This window comes from Oryctolagus cuniculus, chromosome 20 (genome assembly GCF_051225735.1).
Source record: "Oryctolagus cuniculus isolate XC-2025 breed Fujian yellow rabbit chromosome 20, ASM5122573v1, whole genome shotgun sequence".
NCBI lineage: Eukaryota > Metazoa > Chordata > Mammalia > Lagomorpha > Leporidae > Oryctolagus > Oryctolagus cuniculus.
The window spans coordinates 31,984,495-32,006,392 of NC_142886.1; the positions used below are offsets into that span (position 1 = coordinate 31,984,495).

General features: G+C 43.0%; 1 long non-coding RNA gene and 1 pseudogene across 3 annotated transcripts in view; one reads left to right on the forward strand and one right to left on the reverse strand.

Annotated features, from left to right (window-relative positions):
• The window catches only part of LOC149120128 (uncharacterized), a 102,484-nt gene that overhangs the window by 5,711 nt on the left and 74,875 nt on the right, over positions 1 to 21,898 (forward strand). The window contains exon 2 of one of the 2 annotated variants that reach the window (XR_016226659.1): positions 9,291 to 9,341. The exons of the other annotated variant lie outside the window; for it this stretch is intronic. This is a non-coding gene — a long non-coding RNA (uncharacterized LOC149120128). The remainder of the gene's footprint in view (positions 1 to 9,290; positions 9,342 to 21,898) is intronic. 2 annotated transcript variants of the gene reach the window in all.
• Positions 15,939 to 16,753, reverse strand: LOC100357005 (large ribosomal subunit protein uL4 pseudogene; annotated as a pseudogene). The gene has a single exon (XR_016226405.1). The product of XR_016226405.1 is annotated as a large ribosomal subunit protein uL4 pseudogene (transcript).

Sequence of the window (21,898 nt, forward strand, 5' to 3'; positions counted from 1 at the left end):
GTGCTTTACTATTTCTGATACGTTTTTAGGCTATGTAAATAATTAGGGCAAATACATCTATAGCATTCCCAAAGTTGGAGAACCATTAAGAAATTAAGAGGAAGGGAGTACCCCATCTTTGGGGATGAAGTAAATAATTTTTAGAAATCTTAGCATATGGCTGGCGCTGTGGCTCACTAGGCTAATCCTCCGCCTGCAGCACCGGCAGTCCGGGTTCTAGTCCCAGTTGGGGCGCAGGATTCTGTCCCGGTTGCTCCTTTTCCATTCCAGCTCTCTGCTGTGGCCCAGAGTGCAGTGGAGGATGGCCCAGGTCCTTGGGCCCTGCACCTGCATGGGAGACCAGGAGAAAGCACCTGACTCCTGGCTTCGGATCAGTGCAGCGCACCGGCCGTAGCGGCCATTTAGGGAGTGGACCAATGGAAGGAAGACCTTTCTCTCTCTTTCTCTCTCACTGTCTAGCTCTGCCTGTCAAAAAAAAAAAAATCTTAGCATAAAGTTTCATAAGTATTGACTATTGAAATGAAATATTATGTTTTTGTTGTCATATAATACAAATATCCTGACTATCCCTGGCATATAGTAGGAGCTCATCAAAGAAGTCTGTGTCTTTTATATCACTAGGCTGATTAAAAGGAAACTATATATGAAAAGTGTTTTATATACCTCCAAAGTAAACACATCAGCCAGCATGAGAAGCTTCAAAATGGAAACAAACAAACCAAATTATATTACAGATGAAAACATAACTATACTCAAAGGTTCAGGGAAAATTAGAACTAACTAGGTTACTTTGGAAAATAATACTTTGGATGCTGTAAGACTAAAGATGAAAAGAAATATACAGAAATGTTATACTCTAACTGATGAATCTTTTTGTCATACAAGTATAGTTTTTCATTTTTGTACTTGATTATAGGAGAGAGCATTCACATTAAAAGTAATGAGAGCTAGGCCGGTGCCACGGCTCACTTGGCTAATCCTCCGCCTTGTGGCGCCGGCACACTTGGTTCTAGTCCTGGTCGGGGCACCGGATTCTGTCCCAGTTACCCCTCTTCCAGGCCAGCTCTCTGCTGTGGCCTGGGAAGGCAGTGGAGGATGGCCCAAGTGCTTGGGCCCTGCACCCCATGGGAGACCAGGAGAAGCACCTGGCTCCTGCCTTCGGATCAGTGCGGTGCGTGGGCCGTATCACGCCGGCCGCGGCGGCCATTGGAGGGTGAACCAACAGCGAAGGAAGACCTTTCTCTCTGTCTCTCTCTCTCTCACTGTCCACTCTGCCTGTCAAAAATAAAATAAAATAGAATAAAATAAAATAATGAGAGCTAGGTTTCTCACTGTTGGAAAAATAAATTTTAAGTAAAAAAGCATTGAGAATCAACCTTGTGGTGTTGGATTGGAGTTGGAAGTCTCAGTATGAACTTATAGTTTTTAATATGTACACAGATAAATTGATAGAGAAATAAATATAAATGGGTACATATGTACGTGTTAGTATTCAGCCTGTATTTCCTGTCTGTCTGCTTGGAGGACCAAGGAACAATGATACTCTAGTAGCAATGAACACACAGATCTTGGTTTCTAAATCTTGTTCTTTATCAAAATGGATTAGGATTCCTTGTAGGAGAAATGATCATTACTAGGACTGAGATAAGAAAATATAAAATAAGCCTGGAGAATTTTGTATTATCAGAAAGTAAAGAAGTTGTGAAAAAAAATTTAAAAGATTATACAGTGCGGAAAGGAAAGAAAAGCCAACTTGAAAGAGCTCCCAACAGCTACAGTGGACAATATCAGCAGCATCATAAGTAATAATACTGTTATGTTATAACTCAAAGAACTAAATAAATCACATATTCACCCTGATGCACATGATTGAATAAATAAATTGATAAATGGGAAAATAGACATCTGTTTTTTAAAAGTATTGTATTTATTTATCTGAGAGTCAGAGTTACAGATAAAGAGAGGGAGAGACAGGGAGAAAGGTCTTCCATCCACTGGTTCACATCCACTGGCTGCAATGACTGGAGCTGACCTGAAGCCAGGAGCCAGGTGCTTCTCCTGGTCTCCCATGCGGGTGCAGGGGCCCAAGCACTTGGGCCATCCTCCACTGCCTTCCCGGGCCATCAACAGAGAGCTGGATCAGAAGAGGAGCAGCTGGGACATGAACGGGCACCCACAAGGGATGCTAACACCGGAGGTGGAAGCTTAGCCTACTATGCCACAGTACTGGCCCCAGTCTGGTTTTTTTTTTTTTTTTAAACAAAAGAATTCCAGTTAATAACTGAAGAATCCTTCTCTTTTCTTTCTGCTGTGTGATGGCTCCTGCTATGTTTCAATGCAGCAAAAAGGCCCTCAACAGATGCCAGCATGTTGCTATTGGACTTCCCAGCCTCCAGAACTGAGTTTTCCAGGCCTGCTGTAGCAGACGACCACAAATGACATGCTTAAAACAAGAAGAATCCATTCTCTCACAGTTCTGGAGGCCAGATGTGTGAAATCAGGATGCCACCAGGGCTACCCTGCTTCCAAAGGCTTTAGGGGAGAATTTTCCTTGCCCCTTCCATTTTTTGGGGGTCCCAGGAATCTCTGGGCTCGGCTTCTTATCTTTGATTTCTGGCTCTGCCTTCACATGGCTTGACTCCATATCTGTTGCTTCTCTTCTTATAAGGTCATTAGCTATAGCACTTAGGGCCATGATGACCACCTGTTCAAATAAGATGATGTTCATAAGTACCCAGAACTGAAACTTGGATATATATTTTTGGTGGCCACAATATAAATTAGTAAAATCACCAATTTAAAAATTTTAAGGATTCTATTCATTCAACACACTTGAATAAGTATCTGTTACATGCCTGGCACCAAAGTGGGGGAAAGATAACTGGGAAGGAATGAGGGAAGTACCAAATCATCGGGTGACAATTCTGCAGTAATGACTGCTGTGAGGAAAATCTTCAGATGGATATTAAAATCAGGGGGCAAAATTTGAGAAATACTATACAAACATTATATAAGCATAGTCTCAAAGTGTCTCCTCTGAGAGATCTATCAAGTACAAAGGGAGAAACAGTAATGCTACAATCGAGAAACCTGATCAACCCTGCCTTTATTAAATGATCGAAGTCAACATCTCAAGTCTCATGACATGAGGTAGACAAGGGGTTTTGAATATTGAATAATTCTGGTCAACTTCCCATTGGTTCTTTCCATTCCTCTCTAATTTCTGCTGATGTAAATCCATTCTTAACTATTGGATTAAACTCCATCCCATATTGTCTGAAGAACATAGCATTCAAGTACTTGTGATCCGACCCCCAACTTCCTTGTTTGTTTCAATTCCTACCATACCTGAAACCTGAGCATGCACCTCAGGTCTCTCTATTCATTGGGTTGTTTACAAATTCCCAAAGAAACTGTGAATCCTCATTACAAAATGTTTTTACTCATGTTTTTCTTTCTATCTGGCATATTTTCCCTCTCATTTTTGCTCATCACCTTCTGATCATCTTTATGGGCAGCTTTTAGGGGAACCTCAAAGAATTCCTAACATCCTTCAGTTCTTTTCTGTTTTTATGCAGTAAATTGATTGCTGTGTATCCCAGCCTCTATTTCATTCTTAATAATACAGGGAAGTTGTTTACCTGTTTATTTTCTCCCTAAACTAGAGATTCTTTCACTTCAGTGTGCATAGAGATTACACAGCTTGTTAAAAATTCAGATTCTTGGAATGTCCCTTGTGATCTTCACCATCACAATGTTGGTCTCAGTGCAACTTAGGGGTTAAAAAATGAAAATTCCCAGGACCCAACTCAAATAGATGAGTGGGGATCTCTGAGCAGAGGATCATCCTTTGTAACAAACATCTCTGAGTTGCACTTGGAGCAATACTGGGACAGTGATGAGCATGTTGAATTGCCAGAACCTTACAAAGTCTGGCATTTACGGGTCTGTAATCAATGAAAAGGACACATACAAATGTTCCCCTGTCAAGCAACAAAATTACGACTCAGGCCTTTGCCAGATGGAAAGAGATTTCTAACTACTTGAGGAGAACAGGGAGTCACTTTGCAGAGAAACTGGAGACAGGCCCCAAGCCCAAGTGAACTACAGACTCACTTCATCAGCAGAAACTGCTGTGTGACTCCTGTCCTCATCTACTTAAAGAATAAGAGGACCAGTCCAGGTCATGCGATTAACGGGAAGGCTAATATAGGCGGCAGTAATTGATGATTTACTAGATCAAAGACCTTTAAGCCTGGCCATAGAGATGACCCTTGCTTATTGATTATCATCCAATAGGTTTAAATTATCCCCAGTGTCCCAGGGGATGGACGGAAAGGAGCTAGTACAGAAAGGAGCTTAAAGGTCGGTAAGTTATCCCCTGACAAGTTAAAGCCATCAAGCCTGGCCATGCACTTTCCTTTCAAGTTCACTTACGAGAGAGAGAGAAGAAATGAAATGGGCTTCTAATTATTTAAATTGGACCTACACTTTGCTGAGCAGTGCATTAGCTAGCATTCTTCCTCCATGCAAGCTGTCAGTTAGGCCAGGAAAAAGAAATTAAGCATGTCAGCAATAGGTGTGGAAATAATTGGAGGTAGCAACTGGGAGAAATCCGGGCGCCTGATTATGACTGCTGTCTTGTTCTCTCTTCCAAAATCTGAATTCACATTAACATGTTGATGGATTCATACAAACTAGATAGAATTTATTAACAATAAAAATAATTACAAAAGGAACTTGCATTTAAATTATCAAATGAGCTGTCGCCTTGATGCTAGACTGAGAGTGAATTGTGGGTACACTATTCTTGTTCTTATACAAAAGCATCTTTTTTTTAGTTTTCTATTTTATTTTATTTTTTTTTTGGTTGAAATCAAAGTTAGGTCTGGTGTCTGGTTTTCCACTTTGACAGTGTGGAATAACCCATGGCTTAGTTATTGAGTAGCAACAAATATGCTTAAACAGTTTGTTTGAAAAGGTTTGGTATATTTTCTTTTGAGGAGATATTCAATAAATGTTATTTTCATCTGAATCTTTTCATTAATAAAATTATGAGAAAGGTAGCATTTCCCTAAGTAGCTCTCCACTTAGCTTATATTTTACAAACATATACTTGTATGTGTAGTTCTTTTAACCTTATTTTCAAGGCTCAGAATTTTACCCCTTTGAAATTTATTTGAAGAAGGGAATTGAAAGCAAATAACTTGTACTTTTAAAAGTACTTAAAATCTAATGTGAATTAAAAAAATCTATATTATGTTACAAAAAACTTAAGTATTAGGATTTAGAAAGAGGCATTAGATTGGGGAACGGAATGGTCTTTGTAGCTGAAAGTACATGCAGGATGTATTTGCAAATCTTACTCATGGGCATGGTGCCCTTGCCTCTTTGGAGAAGACACAAGAGGAGATATTTCAAACCAATGCTACTGTTAATGCCATCTCCTCTTGGCCTGCTATGGGCCAAGAGCCCTCAGAGCTCTCCATCATCCTAGGAGAAAGTTAGGACAAAGGTTTTAGTCCTGTTCGACAGAGGAGCAAATGAAGCTCATAGACGTTGTGATTAATCAAAAATCAAATTGTGTAGTGGAGGGGGAAGTGGAGGGAGGACTTCGAGCTTTCTAATCAGAGCCAAGCTTGTTGTCTTCTTCCTTCCTGTTTCTTTCTCCATCAAACACTTACTGTGCACCAGGCGCTGTGCAGGCCCCAGGGAATTCCATGAGATCCCCTGGCACCTTGCATATAAAGCAGAGCCCCTGCTCTAAAGGAGTCTACAAGAAAATAAAAAGGGACACACACAAAATCAGTTAATAGCATCCAAGAATTAGAGAGACTGTGGTATACCCATTCATAGGCAACAGTGTGAAAAGACAGGGGAAGCATTGGTCAACTGAGTTTGGAACCAAAGGATAGGGAGCTGTGCTGCATCAGGACAAACTTTATGAGCCTGGAAGTCTCTAGCAAGAGTCTGAAGTCTGAAGCAAGAGCAGGCACCAGAGAGACCTGAAATCAACATTTTTGCAAAGTGTCTTTCCTCTGAAGAAACTCAGTACAGCAGGGATTCATGGCCAAATAATTCTGTGAAATATAGCTTGCAGTATATCCAAAATTCATAATTCTTATTGAGATATTGAGGACTCTGGGAAGCCATTCAAAAGGAGACCTTTTTAATTTTCTATCACTCAGCCAAAATGTGGGATTACAGACTTCTAAATAAAAATTTCTAGAGAAAAATTATACTTTTTGATAGTGTTCTGTAGAACTTTGGGAAACAGAAACATAGATCCTCTGGTTGGTACATCTCTGTGGGCAGCTTGGATTTGGCTGTGGGACGGGCAAAGCTAATGTGCAGTGCAGACCAGCGCGGCTCAGAAGGGCGATAAACCCTAAAGCAGATGACCCAGAACACTGACAATGCTACTTTCTCAGGCAAGCATTGAGTCATTCCAAGAAGGGACTTCCAAGTCCCAGAGGAAAATGGGAGAGGAGGAGGAGAGCCAGAGGGGCATCCTGATGCTTATGTTTTCCAGCTGGCACTGGGGTTAACTCTGGGGCAATCCTGATAAGGAAGCAGTGTCCTGGGAGCAGTGATGGCGACATTGCTGAGAGAGAGTGGTGAGGAGGGTTTTGCCCAGGGATACTTGTTATTTCTCTTGGGGTCCTCTTTCATCACCTCTCAGCTCTTCTTTTTTTTGAGGTGTCTCCATTAGGTGACAGCCTGGCGAATGCCTCTGTGTCCCCGGGAGAGAACGGGGCATATTCCTGAATTTCAGGGTTTCTCTGTGTCCCCTTCCCCCTCTCATCAGCTCATCAGAATCCATTCTGAGAGGTGTTCGTTCTCCACAGCATCTGACACGGAGCAGTCTCTCGGGATTCTGTATTTTGTTCTTCCAAGATCCCCCCAAATCACCTGTTTGTTCCATCAGGGAGGAACTTGCCCATTTCTGAACTTAGCATTGCACTTGACCCACAGTAGGACCTCTATGTTTACTGAGTAGGAATTTGAATTCCAGTGTTTCAAAGGAAATAGATACTTATGAATTTCCTTCTCCTTTGGTAAACAAGCAGAGAAGAACCAGGGCAGGTTAGAAAGGGGAATGGACATTTGTCCTGTTAAACCTTGTGTTAGATATTTTTTCTGAGGTAATTGATCTCCAGTGTTTTCCATGAATAGGTATTATTATATCATCCTAGCCATTCTGTAGATGAAGAAGCAGAAGGTCAGAGAGGTGGGACTTGTTCTGGGTCACCCAGGCATTAAGCACTGATCTGGGATGTGCACCTAGGTTCTGAGGCTGAACCACAGCTCCCTCAGTGTGGTGTCATGGAGAGGTTATTGATCTCAGTCAAGAAATTGGAATCTTGGGGCTGTCATTGTGGCGTAGTGGGTAAAGCTGCCGCCTGCAGTGCCAGCATCCCATTTGCGTGCCAGTTTGAGTCTTGGCTGCTTCTCTTCCGATACAGCTCTCTGCTGTGGCCTGGGAGAGCAGTAGAAGATGGCCCAAGTCCTTGGGCCCCTGCACCTGCGTGGGAGACTGGGAAGAAGCTCCCAGCTCCTGGTTTCAGATCAGTGCAGCTCCTGCCATTGTGGCCTTCTGAGGAGTGAGCCATCAGATGGAAGACCTCTCTCTCTCTCTCTCTGCAACTCTTTCAAATAAATAAATAAAATCTTAAAAAAAGAAACCAGAATCTGTTGGTAATTGTATCACCAATTAGCGTTAGATTCTTCATATTTAACATATTCTTCATATTTAGCGTTTGACCCTTAATTTCTATCAATTTCTAATTTTTACTTGTATGGCCAACATTAAGTTTTCCTCCTACATTTGGCACTATGGGATCATATGGAAGGATTTTCCTGAAGCCTGGTGATTATGCAATCCAATTTTGTTTTATGCCATTTCCATTCTGCACTGGATCTGTTTGGATAAAAATGTATGAATCTTAAGATTTTAGACACATTGGAATTCATGTTCTTTTGAAATACTTGCCATTCACTAGATGGCACTGTTGTATTAATTTTACCTATTTTCTAATTTTGTTGTAGAACTTCAGGTGTATTTCTTGTACCACTATGGCTGTCCAGCTATCCAGAGTTTCCAGGTGTTGGTACAGGATAGAGTGGGAAACAAGAAAATATTTTATATTCATCATTATGGGCCTTAAATCCTGGTTTAGGTTTTAGGACTATAATAAAATAGTAGTTTTGTGGTAATGTAGTAATGGCTGAACATATTGGAAGACTGAAAAATTATGTCTTGCTGGACTGGACTGAATTATCATCTTCCTGTGTTCCAGAACCTCGAGGTTTCACCAGTGGGGACAATCTCTGACCGAAACTAGAGATAGAGGCAGAAAAGAATAAACAGTCCTTCAAGCCCAGTAGATGCAGTTAAAAACCTAGACAATGCAATCATCATCTCAAGTCAGCTGAATTTATCCCCTTCCCTGAAAGCCAGATTCCTTTGTGACTTGTTTATTTCTGCTGATCGTACCTTCATGTTTTTAGTCTCTTGGGAAAATGTAATTCCTGACTGCTTCCTTTACTTGTCCTTTTCCAATATCCATAATTGTTCATTTTCCAAAATCACTGGGTCACTGTTTGCTCCCACCCTCACTGTCAAAGTCATAGTAGAGGTCTTTTTCATTTTTTCTTCTAAGTTGTGATCATTTTTGCCTTGAGTTCCCTGGGTCTCCCTTCTTCACTGCACTGGTAGTGTTTGATGGGAGCCATTTTCCTAATGGGCGGTCCATACTCCATAGTCAGCAATAACTCTTACGTGAGAAAGACTTCTTGGCCTGGCATCTATGTTCTCCTTCAGTCTCATCACAATTTACTTTTCAGACACATGTCCAATTGTCTCAATTAAATAAAAGATGAATGGAAAGTATTTATTCCATTGTCTTATATATCATAGGTGCTAAAAGGTAGGTACTACTATCTTCATTAAGTCTGTTAAGCCATTCTTTTTTTTTTTTTTTAACTTGGTTATGGGAACATTCATTTGCAGAGCTTCTGCTAGAAATGGATACTGAACTAAGCGTGCTTTTTAATTATCATCAAGTTCGATCATTATAACCCATCTATCCTGTGACTTGGTAAAGGGGATGCCAGGTCCTATTCTCCTTTGGCTGCACCCTTCTTCATGGGTAAGGATCTTTGGGCTAAGTGTACCTGCTTATCTTGGACCCTTACCAACTCCAGGGAACATGGAATTCCTTGTTCAAGCATCCCTGAGCCAATTTTTGGGCCTGCATTGATTTCTTCTCCAAATCTCTCCTTCTCAGGTGAGGCTGTGTTGTGGGCCCAAGATGTGACCAAGATGCAGCTGGTTGCAGGTAGGGAGGCATATGTGAGCAGGTCTTGGGACTGGGTTTATCATTCACCCTCGTGTGAGGTCCCAGACAGCACCGACAGAGCTGGTGGAGGGAGAAGCTGAGAAGCAGGAGCAGTTCCGACTGTGCTGCCGTGCTTCAGTGCAGACTCCGGGAGGGCGAGCTCAAGGCCCCAGCCTGACCTTCCGGGTTGTTGTCAAGATACATCTGTTCAGATAACGCTTTTCATAGCTTATTAGCTTCGTTTCTGATTTTAACTATGCATAAATATGATAGGTGCATCTCAATATTCTTGCTTTGATCTAGCAGATATTAGAGGTGAGCTTACCTGTATGTAATGTGTATGTAATAATCCCAAGACTTGAAGGTTCTCATGTTTTTTCTGTAGATGAGAAAATTAAGGACAGATTAAATATAGTGATCCTGATTCTCATACCTGTAGATTTTTCATTTACATTTTAATATCTGTGAAATCAAGATGCATTTTACAAACTAATATCATGTGATAGTGCAGTCAACACTGTTGCTTCTTTGGTAGTTGTACAATAAATAATGGTATGTCTTAAGGTTGATGGTATCCTAGCTTTGGCATAACTGATAACTTGGGCAATTTGTATGGGTAAGTGGTAAATCTGCTATTCAAATTCCCATTATGTTTACTCCAATGCCCATGCCCTTAACCAGCTGCTCCAAGCACATGTTCCTGATTAACCTCAGCTCTTTGTCTACCTTTCTTCCTTGTGTTCCCTCTGCATTTTCAGAGTTGGAACCACCCTATCATGCACACGCTTATATGTTGGATTGGAAATAGATCCTGTTAGTTAGTTTGTTGATTTATTTATTTATGTTAAGATTTATTTATTTGAAAGTCAGAGTTACATAGAAGAGAAGGAGAGAGAGAGAGAGAGAGAGAGAGAGAGAAGTCTTCCATCTGTAGGTTCACTCCCCAGTTGGCTACGGTGGCCAGAGCTGCACTAATCTGAAGCCAGGAGGAGCCAGGAGCTTCTTTCAGGTTTCCCATGTGGGTGCAGGGGCCCAAGGACTTGGGCTGTCTTCCACTGCTTTCCCAGGCCATAGCAGAGAGCTGGATTGGAAGTGGAGCAGCTGGGACTTGAACTGGAGCTCATATGGGATGCTGGCACTGCAGGTAGCAGCTTCACCTGCTAAGCCACAGTGCCGTCCCCATCCTGTTAGTTTAATTATGTGTTTCCTGACTCTTCAGCTCATGTTTTCTAGGTGTTTGTATGCCATGCTTAGTGACAAGTGCAAAGAATTCTGAAGTCAGGCCTGGGATTGTTTTCCCTCTCTGCTCCTTACTAACAGAGTTACCCACAGAATTAATGTAACCTTCATTAGCCTTAGTTTTCTTATCTGTACAATGGACTTGAAAGTACCTGTCTCCAAGATTTGTGATGAGATTTAAAAGAACTTAGCAAGCGGTAGGTTTTCATTACACCAGAGTCTCTCAATTGAGTGCCTTTGACACAGTGAAAGCTAAATAAATGATTAAGTTCATAACGCAAGCTCCACGTAGACTTACATGTTGACTTATCTGTAACTGTACTGGATTCATTCATCCCATCAGCCATTTATTTGACAAGTGTTAGCCTACCATGTATGCTGTGTGAAACATTGTGCTGGGCCACAGGGATAAAACAGGGAACAAGGGAGTCAAGATTCCCGCATTCATTACAAATTGACACAGCTACAGGAAAGGAAATGAGAGAGAAGCTGTGACTGAAGGTAACAGGGAGGCAGGGTCAGGTGGTCAGGGCAAGGCTGGCTGAGGAGGCTGTGTTTGAGCTGAGCTGTGAAGAATGAGAACAAAGCAGCCGTATAGTATGAGAAGGAAGTGTTTTATCCCCTGAGGTTGGGCCTTAGATTTCCTAATACTGAAGTTGCTAGAAGTCTCACTGTTCTGCCTGTGATGTGAAGTTGGGTGCTTTATGGATGGAAGCCCTTATTTAGGGAAATACCAACCCTCTGACTACCTTTCCCCTCCACTCATGCTAGAGAAGAGGCACAGAAAAGGTAGTTGCCTAATCTTATAAATACAACCTATTGGCTTTGTTTTGTAATCTATGTTGCAGTTCCTCTAAACAGCCCATTTCCATGGGACCATGCATTTTCCTCTTTTAACTTAAGGGTCTCAATCTTGCCACTGTTGATATTTTGGGTTAGATAGTTCCCTGTCTTCAGGGACTGTCCTGGGCATTATAAGAAATTTAGCAGAATCCCTGAGCTTTGCCCAGTAGATGCCAGAATTGGTATCCTCTCCCTTCAACCAAAAATGTCTGTCGTCATTGCCAAACAACTGGTGCAGAGTGAGGTCAGCTCTGGTTGAGAACTGTTGCTCTATTCCTCTGGAGCTTTCTACAGGAAGTCTTTGCTTCAGGACAGGGAGAGTGACCTTCGCTGGCCTGACCCCCAGAACTGGGAAAGGGGGCTCTATCTCCAGAGTTTCCAGTAAGAGGATTAGACTGCCAAGGTGATTGGATTGCATTTCTGATGAGCTAAGCTGCCAACATCTGTTTGTGGTAATTGAGGACAGCTGTGAAGCCTCAACACCCTGCCCTGTCCCTCCAGGTATCTGAGCCAGCTCCGGCCAGCCCATCCCATCAACCTCTCATAGGAAGACACTGGCAAGGTTAACACACTTGCACAGAGTGGTCTCAATCCAGACAGCATCCTGTATTTGATGCCGCTGTGTTGGTTGGGGTACACAAGCAGTGTTCTCTCTTGTAAACCAGCACAGAAAAAAAAAATTGTGCACAGTACAAAAAAGAAAAATACAACCAATAACAACACTTTCAACTCATGTATATTCATCCAGTGTATGCCAGGTCTTATTATAAGAACTTCACCTGTGTTGTTTCATTTATTCCTTATAACAGCTCTCTGAGATAGGTAGTACTATTATTCACCTGTTACAGCTCAGACAAAAATAGGTATAAAAGGGGTGGAATTAGAATTTATACCCACAGAGCTAATTTCAGAGGTTAAAAAATGTCCATAGGTTGTGGATTCCATTTTTAGAAATTCATTTAATTCTATTAAGCTGTATACACATATTTATTCACAATTAACCTAACATAAAACTCTGGAAGAAAATTATTGAAACACAGTCTCTCACTGGGTGACAGCATTAAGGGTGATTGTTTTGTTTTCTTAAAACTTCTGTTTTTGCTAAGTTTTCAATATTACATATTATTTTTATTGGAAGTCACAGAAATTCTTAAAACATATATGTCTCAGGGAATGGTAGAAAGCAGAGCAGTGAGGTAAAGGGATCTTTGAGAAGCTGGGTCTTCACTGATTCTAGGGACCTAGGTGACCACCTGACCACCTGGGGGCTCACGTCCCACAAAAATGTGCCAATAGCTGCCCTCTAGCTGAATTCACATTGATCGACACCACATTTTGCCCGAGAGCATTGCAGACTTTTTGGTGGGATGTTAAAGTTTCTCTGACTCAACTTTTTAAAACCTTCATTTGCTACTGTAAGGTCATTTTCTCCCAGGGCTGCCTGTGGCAGCTGCGTGCTCATCCTGATGGCACTCTGAACTGAGGGCTGGCTCACAGACCTTGGTCATGCAAAGACAGCGAAGACTTGCCTTTGGGCATGGCTTCTTAGGGAACATGATGATTTCCTAGGAGCAGAGTCACAGATGCAGCTACTGTGGCTCCCAAGCTGCTTCCTTTTCCACAGGCAGGAAGGAAAATTCTCCTGGGCAACAGCATCACTTGACTTGGAAGTGTGGACCAGTGCATGTGACCACCCAGGAAACACACCCATATGCATCACCCTTTGCAGAAGCTTCTCTTGGAGAGAAGCTGCCTTGGAAGTGGAATAGCATCCTAGTCTAAGGTCTAATGAAAACCCTCACTCTAGTTTTCTTGTTCTCTAAATGCCTCATCACATGTCGAGTAGACTGGAGGCAGTTGTATAGAATTGAAAGTGCAGGGTAGATAGATCTACCCAGCAATTCTCCTGGAGAGAGTCTGGCTTGGACTCATGGTGCCATTGTTGGGATAAGGGTCCCCCTCTCTTCACTCATGACCATTCCAGGCCCTCAAAGGGAAATGAAGAAAGATGTGGTTTAGCATTTTTCTCATGAAGGGCAGGGGTGATCAGAGAAGTAGGAAGCTGTCAGGAGGCACTCATGTTTTTCAGAGACACATTGTCCCTGTTAACTTAAAACTCTTAGTTAATAGTGGCTCCAGGCATGTGCACTGATATCGTGCCTTTAAACTCAGTCAACACCCTGTTGCTGACAGTTGCAGGCTAATTAAAACCAACCAGGCCTCAAGCCCCTTTCTTGGTGATTTCCTTGGATTTCCCAGGTTAGTTCCTAGCCCGATCTTCCCTAAGGTGTCCCACACAATGCTGACACATACACAGCTCTCCTCTTTGCTCTCATGTGCAGCCTTGGGTTGTGCACATTCACCTTCTCTCTCTTTTTTTCTTTAATATTTTATTTATTTATTTGAAAGGCAGAGTTACAGAGAGGCAGAGGCAGAGAGAGAGAGAGAGAGAAAGAGAGAAAGAGAAAAAGAGAGAAAGAGGGAGAGAGTCTTCCATCCACTGGTTCACTCCCCAGTTGGCCACAATGGCCGGAGCTGTGCCAATCTGAAGTCAGGAGCCAGGAGCTTCTTTCGGGTCTCCCTCGTGGGTGCAGGGTCCTAAGGACTTGGGCCATCTTCCAGTGTTTTCCCAGGCCATAGCAGAGAGCTGGATCAGAAGTGGAGCAGCAGGGACTCGAATTGGTGCCCATATGGATGCCTGCACGGCAGGTGGCGGCTTTACCCACTAGCCCACTAGCCACAGCGCTGACCCCACCTTCTCTGTTCCTAGCACTCGGTTTCCCTAGGATGCTGATGCTGATGAAGCCATTGCTCTGCTGGAGCATGAACAGGAAACATTTATTTTTTTCTGTGAACCTTTAGTCATGCTATGACAAAAATATTTCTCAAACCCTAATGACAAATTCTATAATTTCCTGGCCATTTTTAGATGCTGAAGGTCAAGTTCTATTTAAAACTTAATATGATTTCAATTTTATCCCATCCCCGTTCCTACTTGGCACAGGTCTGACCCAGTGTTTGAAGCCCAAGATTCTTTTATTTTCCCACATCTCTCACCTTGGCGCTTTGTGATTGAGTGTGGGTGGAAAGAGCCTTCATTAAGGTGCCATCTCCTCTTTCTCTCTTTGTTAGATTTATCTTGCCTGGGTTGTAGGTCTGGAAGAGATGTTGGAGGCAGGTGTAATTGGTCATGGTAGCCAGCTGCACATCACAGTGTGGGGCTAATTTTGGATATCTCCAGGGTCAGTGTGGTTCTGCCTCCTGGTGACTTTCTGTGGCTGGTGGATTTAATTGTCAGCTTACACCAGTCCTTTGCATGACTGAGGTTCACCTAGAAGGGAAAGCCATGTCCTCCAAGACTTCTTTTTTAAAGTAATTTAGTCTTTTTTTTTTTTTTTTTGACAGAGTGGACAGTGAGAGAGAGAGAGAGAGAAAGGTCTTCCTTTGCCGTTGGTTCACCCTCCAATCGCCGCTGCGGCTGGCGCGCTGCGGCTGGCGCACCGTGCTGATCTGAAGCCAGGAGCCAGGTGCTTCTCCTGGTCTCCCATGCAGGTGCAGGGCCCAAGCACTTGGGCCATCCTCCACTGCACTCCCTGGCCACAGCAGAGAGCTGGCCTGGAAGAGGGGCAACCGGGACAGCATCCGGCACCCCAACCGGGACTACAACCCGGTGTGCCAGCGCTGCTAGGCAGAGGATTAGCCTGTTGAGCCGCGGCGCCGGCCCTCCAAGACTTTTGAGCTGAGTCTGTATCCCAAACTCATTTCCAGGAGGACAGCTCCACTCTCGGTGGCCACCAGGATGTCCCTGGGCCTCCTGTTTTCCTTTATTTATTTATTTATTTATTTTTTCAAAGAAACTTTTCTTCATGGTCTTTCATATGATAAAGCTGCTGAGATCTTTTCTGCATGAGACTGGTGTGGAAGGCTACCATCCTTTCTTATCAGGCACCTGTAGCATAGTTCCTTCTTACCCTGTTGAAATGGGCCTCTCTGCCAAGCTTTGCAACTTTAAGTGGGCACTAATCTCTGTGTTCCAGAATATAACCTATCCTCAAGGGTGTAGGTCAAGGTCTCCCGACAACTCACTGTGCTAGCTGCAGAAGATCTGCTCTGTAGCCTTGAAGGCTCCATCCAGGGAGAAAGATGCTGTGTCTCTGTCTGGAATGTACTCCTAATCTTTCCAGGGATACTTCTGAAGCCCTCTGTCCTTTCTCTTGGAGATAGGGACGGCTATGTTTAATATGTATTAACTGAGTAATAGGTTATTGAGGGAATGCTTTGTTAAAAGAGTGAGCTCTCTCTTTGGCACGCTTGTTCTGTCTGGCCATGTGATGCCGTTTGCCATGTCCCAGCTGGAAGGGCCCTTATCAGGTGCTTAACAGACATCAGCGTCATGCTGTTGGACTTCTGAGCCTGCAGAACCATAAGCCAAATAAACTTTCTTAAAAATTTTTCCAGTCTGTGATATTCATTTATAGTAACAGAAAATGGGCTAGAACAGGGATATGACATCTTTTTTTTTTTTTTTTTTTTCACATCATCTCTCATAGGCTTTTATTTAAAATAAGTGGCCCGGGATAAACGAGCTGCCACGTTAGGCAGCAGGCTTCTTGTCTTCCGGGCCGGCCCTCTTGTCGGCAGCCTTCTTGTCTGCAGCTGGCTTCTTGGCGGCAGTGGCCTTCCTCCCCACCACGGGCTTCTTCTTTTGCTTCATGCCCACGGCCCTGGGCTTCTTCACCTTCTTCCCCACCACAGGCTTCTTCTTGGCTGGCGCCTCCTTCGGGTCGGATTTGGCTGCTAGTGCCGCAGCCGCCCTCTCCACGCGGAGCTTGTGGTTCCGGGCCTGCCGCAGGATGGTGTTGCGCCGCATGGTCTTTGCATACGGGTTCAGCTTCAACATGATCCTCAGGTTCTTCAGCGGGTTCTTCTTCAGGACGCGGCGATGGATCTTCTTGCGTGGTGCTCGGAGCGCTCTCTGGATCTCTGGGCTCTTCAAGATTCTGCTGAGGTCTGTGTTGAGCATCTTGTGCATGGGAAGGTTGTAGTTGCTCTTGAGGGACGCGGCTTTACGCCAAGTGCCGTACAAGTCGTCCAGCTTCCGGAAGGCACTCTCCGTCCAGATGCAGAAGCGCCCCACGTGCCCGCCGGGTGCGAGCTTCAGGATGTTCAGCTTGGTCACGTTGAGTAGAGTGATCCCAGGGATGTTCCGGAAGGCCTTGACGATGCCGTTGTCCTCATTGTAGATGACGCAGGGGCCCCTGCGCTGGATCCTCTGGCGGTTTCTCATTTTGCCCTTGCCAGCCCTCATCCAATGAGAGGCGTACACCTTCTTGATGGGGATATGACATCTTATCACAGACCTGCATGATCCAACCAGGCCGTGAGCCTGATAACTCTGCTCCCTCCCACTCTGTCATCTCCAGCGTTGTCTTTCACAGACTGAGAAGGGATGGTGGTTTGTGGCTGCGGATGGTGTGGAAGGTGGAGGTAAATTCAGGTTTAGTAATCTTTGAGGTAGATACCTGGCCCTGGGTGTTGTCATTTGTGTTTAGAACGTAGGGTTTTGAAGCATCTTTGTACTCAGTTTAGGTCTTTGTTGTGAATTTTGGGGACCCACAAAAATCGCTATAAACCTTCTGTTGTTTCAGCTCAAATTCCTTAAATGCTACTTACATAACAGGTTTTGTGCTGGAATCTGCTCTGATGAGTTTGTCTACCTCCACAGTGATCCTATGAGGGAGAAACTATTATCATCATCAGGCTTATTTATGAAGGAGGTGGCTAAGACACACAGACCTTGTGTAAAAGGTCCACGGTTATGCAGTTAGTAAGTGATACAACTAAGATTTGAACCTGGCAATCTGATTCCAGAAACTGAATTGAGAAGTTAGCTTAAATTCTTTCCTGCCCCTGTCTATTCATGACCCTCCATCTTCATGCACCTGGCAGCTTTGGATGCTTGCCTCTTCCCTTTCCCTAACTCACTAGAACTTAGCTGCTCACTGACTCCTGGGTCCTCATTATGGTTTCATTCCATCTAGCTGACTGGTCTCCCTAAAGGGATGGTTTAAATACTAGGTAAGACATAAGCCTGGAGCAACAGACCAATAAATTCAGGCAGAAGTTGGCTGGGGAAAAGCAAGGTAGAACACTGAGGTTGGCATTGTTTTCTGCTTCAAAAAATACCAGACCCTGAAGAAAAGTGAGCAAGAAGGAAATGAGAAGAGAGTGGGAGAGGACTGTTGTTACTGCATGCACACAAAGGAGGAGCACACCTATGGCAATTCCAAACATTTGCACAAGCTACAGAATATCAAGCTAGGGTATTTGAATTCAAATTCTCGGTCAGCCAGTTACTAACTAAGCAACTCAGAGGTGTTCAGTTATTGTAATAGAACTATGGCTTCTTTTTTTTTTTTCTAAAATAAGAAAGATTCCCTTTTCCTGTTTCATAGGGTTGTAGTGTGCCACAGATGGGATAACATAAGGGAAAGTACTTTGCACCCTGATATAAAAAATTAGAATTATTATTATCTAGAATGATGCTTTGGTGTGTTGGATTGTTGAATAAATACACACATTTTTATTGAAAGTTTATCATATGTTAAGAAAGTGTTGGACTCTACTGTTGGTAGAATAGATGTGGCTGAGTTATGACTGTTGAGGACTTTGCAATCTTGTATTTGAGCTGAAACATATTTGGTGATAATTATATACAATCCAAATGTGCCATGAAGATATTATAGGAAAAAATGAGATGGAATTCAAAAGAGGGGAATAATTTTTGGCAGAGTGATCAAAGAAGATTTTAGAAAGAGATGGCTTTTGAGATAGATCTAGGGAAATGGTTAGGATTTCCTTTATTACAAATTATTAGCAAAAAGACATAGCAAGATGAAGGTATACTTATCAAGAAATTGTATTGACCTTGGTGGATTATTCAGTAGAGAACTTATAAAAGAGTAAAGGCAATAAAGTTGGTGGGGTGGGTTGTTAAAAGACCATGGAAGCTTTTGGATGTCATAGAGAGATTTGTGAGGGGAGAGCTTTAGAAGGCTTTAAAATAGTGAAATGTCATGGTTAGTGTGCCTGCACTGGAAGACTGGTCATCTGGCTGCAATGTGCAGGGTGGACCAATGTCAGATGCAGACCTGCGTTGATGTATATATGTGGTAATGATTCAGTTGCCATCACAGAGTTTAAATAATAAGTGAGGGTAGTAATGAGAAGAAAAACATTTTAGCTAACATACCTCTCTACTGCTTCAAGATATTTGATTTATTCTTTTCATTTACTCATTAATTCTTTCAACAAATGCTACTTGTATTCAGTGGTTTCTGCATGCCAAGCAAAGTGCTAGGGATAGAGAAAAATTGCTTAATGCTTGTGCTCTAGAGATTGTTGTCTATTAACAAGTAATGATTAAGGTGTTTGCCCTGTAGAAAAGAGATGAGGTTTGGGAAGAAGGGATTCTGCTTAGAATTGCGAGTAGTTCATATGCGTGGTCTTCTGCGAGGATCTCTTAGGTGGTCAGAGTGATATCATTGCTTGTTGGATGCATTAAATTTAGTCTTTTGTCTGTAAGAAATCAACAGTCACAAAATTCCTTTAAGAGGAGCAGTAATAAGAGAAATTTTGCACATTAGAAGGGTTGATCTAGTGATAATGTGTAGAAAACTTAAGAGAATCAGAGAATGGGAATATGCCTCGTGATGAGAGGATCAGTTAGGAGACTGCAGCAGTGGCCCATGTGAAAGGCAAACTGCCTTGAGATAAATGGGGATAGGGAAGATGGAAAATGTTCAAAAACTGAGCTAATGGGACTTGGACACTCGCTAGATGTAGACAGTGGAAAAAGTACCGAGGTTGACCTCCAAATTGATGGTCTAAGAGCTGGTGGGTTGCCAGAAAATGAAGCTCAACTTCTGTGATCTAGCCAACATTTAGTTCATGTGGACTGTCCTTGCAGCATAGAATTATAGGAACAATCCTAACCTGTCTTACAAAAACAATTTTATTCAGTCTGACAGAAGGTCAGCATGCAATGTCAGCTTTGGTTAATGCAATGTTCCTAACTGGTTCCTCTCTAGTTCTTCATGATATGGTCACACATGGAGTGGTGGTCAGGCTGTCTTGCTTGAATGCCACTTGGGAAGGGAGCAGAGGTCAGGCATCCTGCTGGACTCACATAGTTCTCCAATTAAGCCATGCTAAATACATTTTAAAGCACCTTTTTAGCATTTTCTGAGTTTGGAGTTTATCATTTAAAATGGCTGCTGGTCTGGAAGGAGTTGTTATTTCTTTATCTGGAGATGTTGGCAGGGAATGGTCAGTTAGGTCGGTTAACACTTGGATTTGAGAAGAAGAGTGGGGTTGACTGGTGCAGAACCTTGGCAGTAGAAGCAGCAGGGAAATACAACAGAGCTTAAACAGTATGGGTATAAAATGTAAAGGAAGTCTCAGATTGACTGGACTGTGTGTTATGGGGAACACTGTGAGCCATGATTTCACAGAGTAGACCTCTTATATCTCACAGCAGGTCTTTCTGTATACCAGGTGTTTCCCTCTAAGTAGGGCAAAAGATGGGACATCATGCAGTGTCACAGATAAAACATCCCTCTGGATATCATTTCAGGGTGTTAATAGCTGACTGTGGACTCTTGAGTAGATTATTTTCTTTCTGATAATCCTTCTTTAGGGGAAATGAAGCAATTTTTGCACTGGTGTGTAATAGGCCTTGGAATTATAAGGGGTTCTTGAAAAATTCATGGAAAATATATGAATCTCAATTTTTTTGCACCCAAATAAATTTATCTTCCAATTCTCTTTCCTATGAAAGTTTGAGGTGCCCATTCAGAATTCCATACCCGCATCCTCTAATTTCCTCCAATATAGAGTGAAATATCTGCATTCTTGAACTTAAACCTTTATGTGGAAAGATCTTCTTGAAAGTGGTTCATGATGTGAAAGGACAAGAACTGTATTAAGATGGGTCTGCCTCTTGGGGTTCAGGGGAGAGTCCTGTTGCTGTATGTCCTGTAGGTAGAGAGGCATTTGTGAGTTTGTCAGCTGAGAAAATGTGAGATTCCCTGACATGTATCAGTTTATTCACTTGCTTTTCCATATGCTAGCCTGGAAAAGCCCTAGGGCTGGGATCGTTTATTTGGTTTTGCACTGTATTGGGGTGGGGCAGAGAGGGGTGTAATAGAGGCCCTCTACAGATGTTTGTCAAATGAATGAATATTTTAATGAGATCAACAAATATCTGAACTTTAATTTAAAAAAAAATTTTTTTTGACAGGCGGAGTGGACAGTGAGAGAGAGAGACAGAAAGGTCTTCCTTTGCCGTTGGTTCACCCTCCAATGGCTGCCGGGGCTGGCGCACTGCGGCTGGCGCACCGTGCTGATCCGATGGCAGGAACCAGGTGCTTCTCCTGGTCTCCCATGCAGGTGCAGGGCCCAAGCACTTGGGCCATCCTCCACTGCACTCCCTGGCCACAGCAGAGAGCTGGCCTGGAAGAGGGGCAACCGGGACAGAATCCGGTGCCCCGACCGGGACTAGAACCTGGTGTGCCGGAGCCGCAAGGTGGAGGATTAGCCTAGTGAGCCGCGGCGCCGGCAATATCTGAACTTTAAAGAATCCTGAAGAAGAATCTAGAGAAATCCTGTAGCCAAAGGGATCGGAAATGGAGGTGGAACACCCTTGAAGAGTCTGAGACCAGGGCCAGAGGTCCATTAAAGCAGATCAAATGCAAATGAGCAAGGATGGGAATCACAGAAAGGAGCTTTCATTACAAGGGGGAGGGAAGGAGGTGCTAGAGTGTGGAAGGGTCAGCTGGGCTTAGAAGGACAGGGCATGTGATGTGATCTTCAGCATTTTGCCTTTGGTCTCAAACAAGTTCTCATCATGAAAATGCTATGTCTTATTCATTATAAATTTCCCAGAGAAAAGCCACCTTTCCAGCTATCCATCTTCTACGTCTTATTTCATAGAAGTGGAGAACTTTCTAGCTGTGGTCAGGTGCAGATGTGATGATGCAAGGATGGTCTGATAGATGTTTGAAGATGAAAGAAAAAGGAAGGTGTGCAGCTTTAGGAAGTGGAAAAGGCAAGGGAATGGATTATCCCTAAAGCCTCCAGAAAGGAAGACAACCTGCTTACCTGTAGATATTGGCTCAGTGAGACCCAGGTCAGATTTATGACCAACTTAAATACAAAGTAATACATTCATGTTGTTTTAAACTGGTGAATCTTGATAATTTTTCCAGCAAAAATAGAAAACTAATACACAGAACATGGTAAATTATATAAATGTTTACAAATACTTCTCTTTCTTCAATTAATACCTTTCCTAGATTTCACTGCAGATTCTTCCATCAAAAGATGAATGCTTGTGCATGCCTTCAATCTGTGCTTGTCATTCTTCCCCTTTTTGGAATGGATTGATTATTGAGGTCATCTCGTCCTTTTTCTGC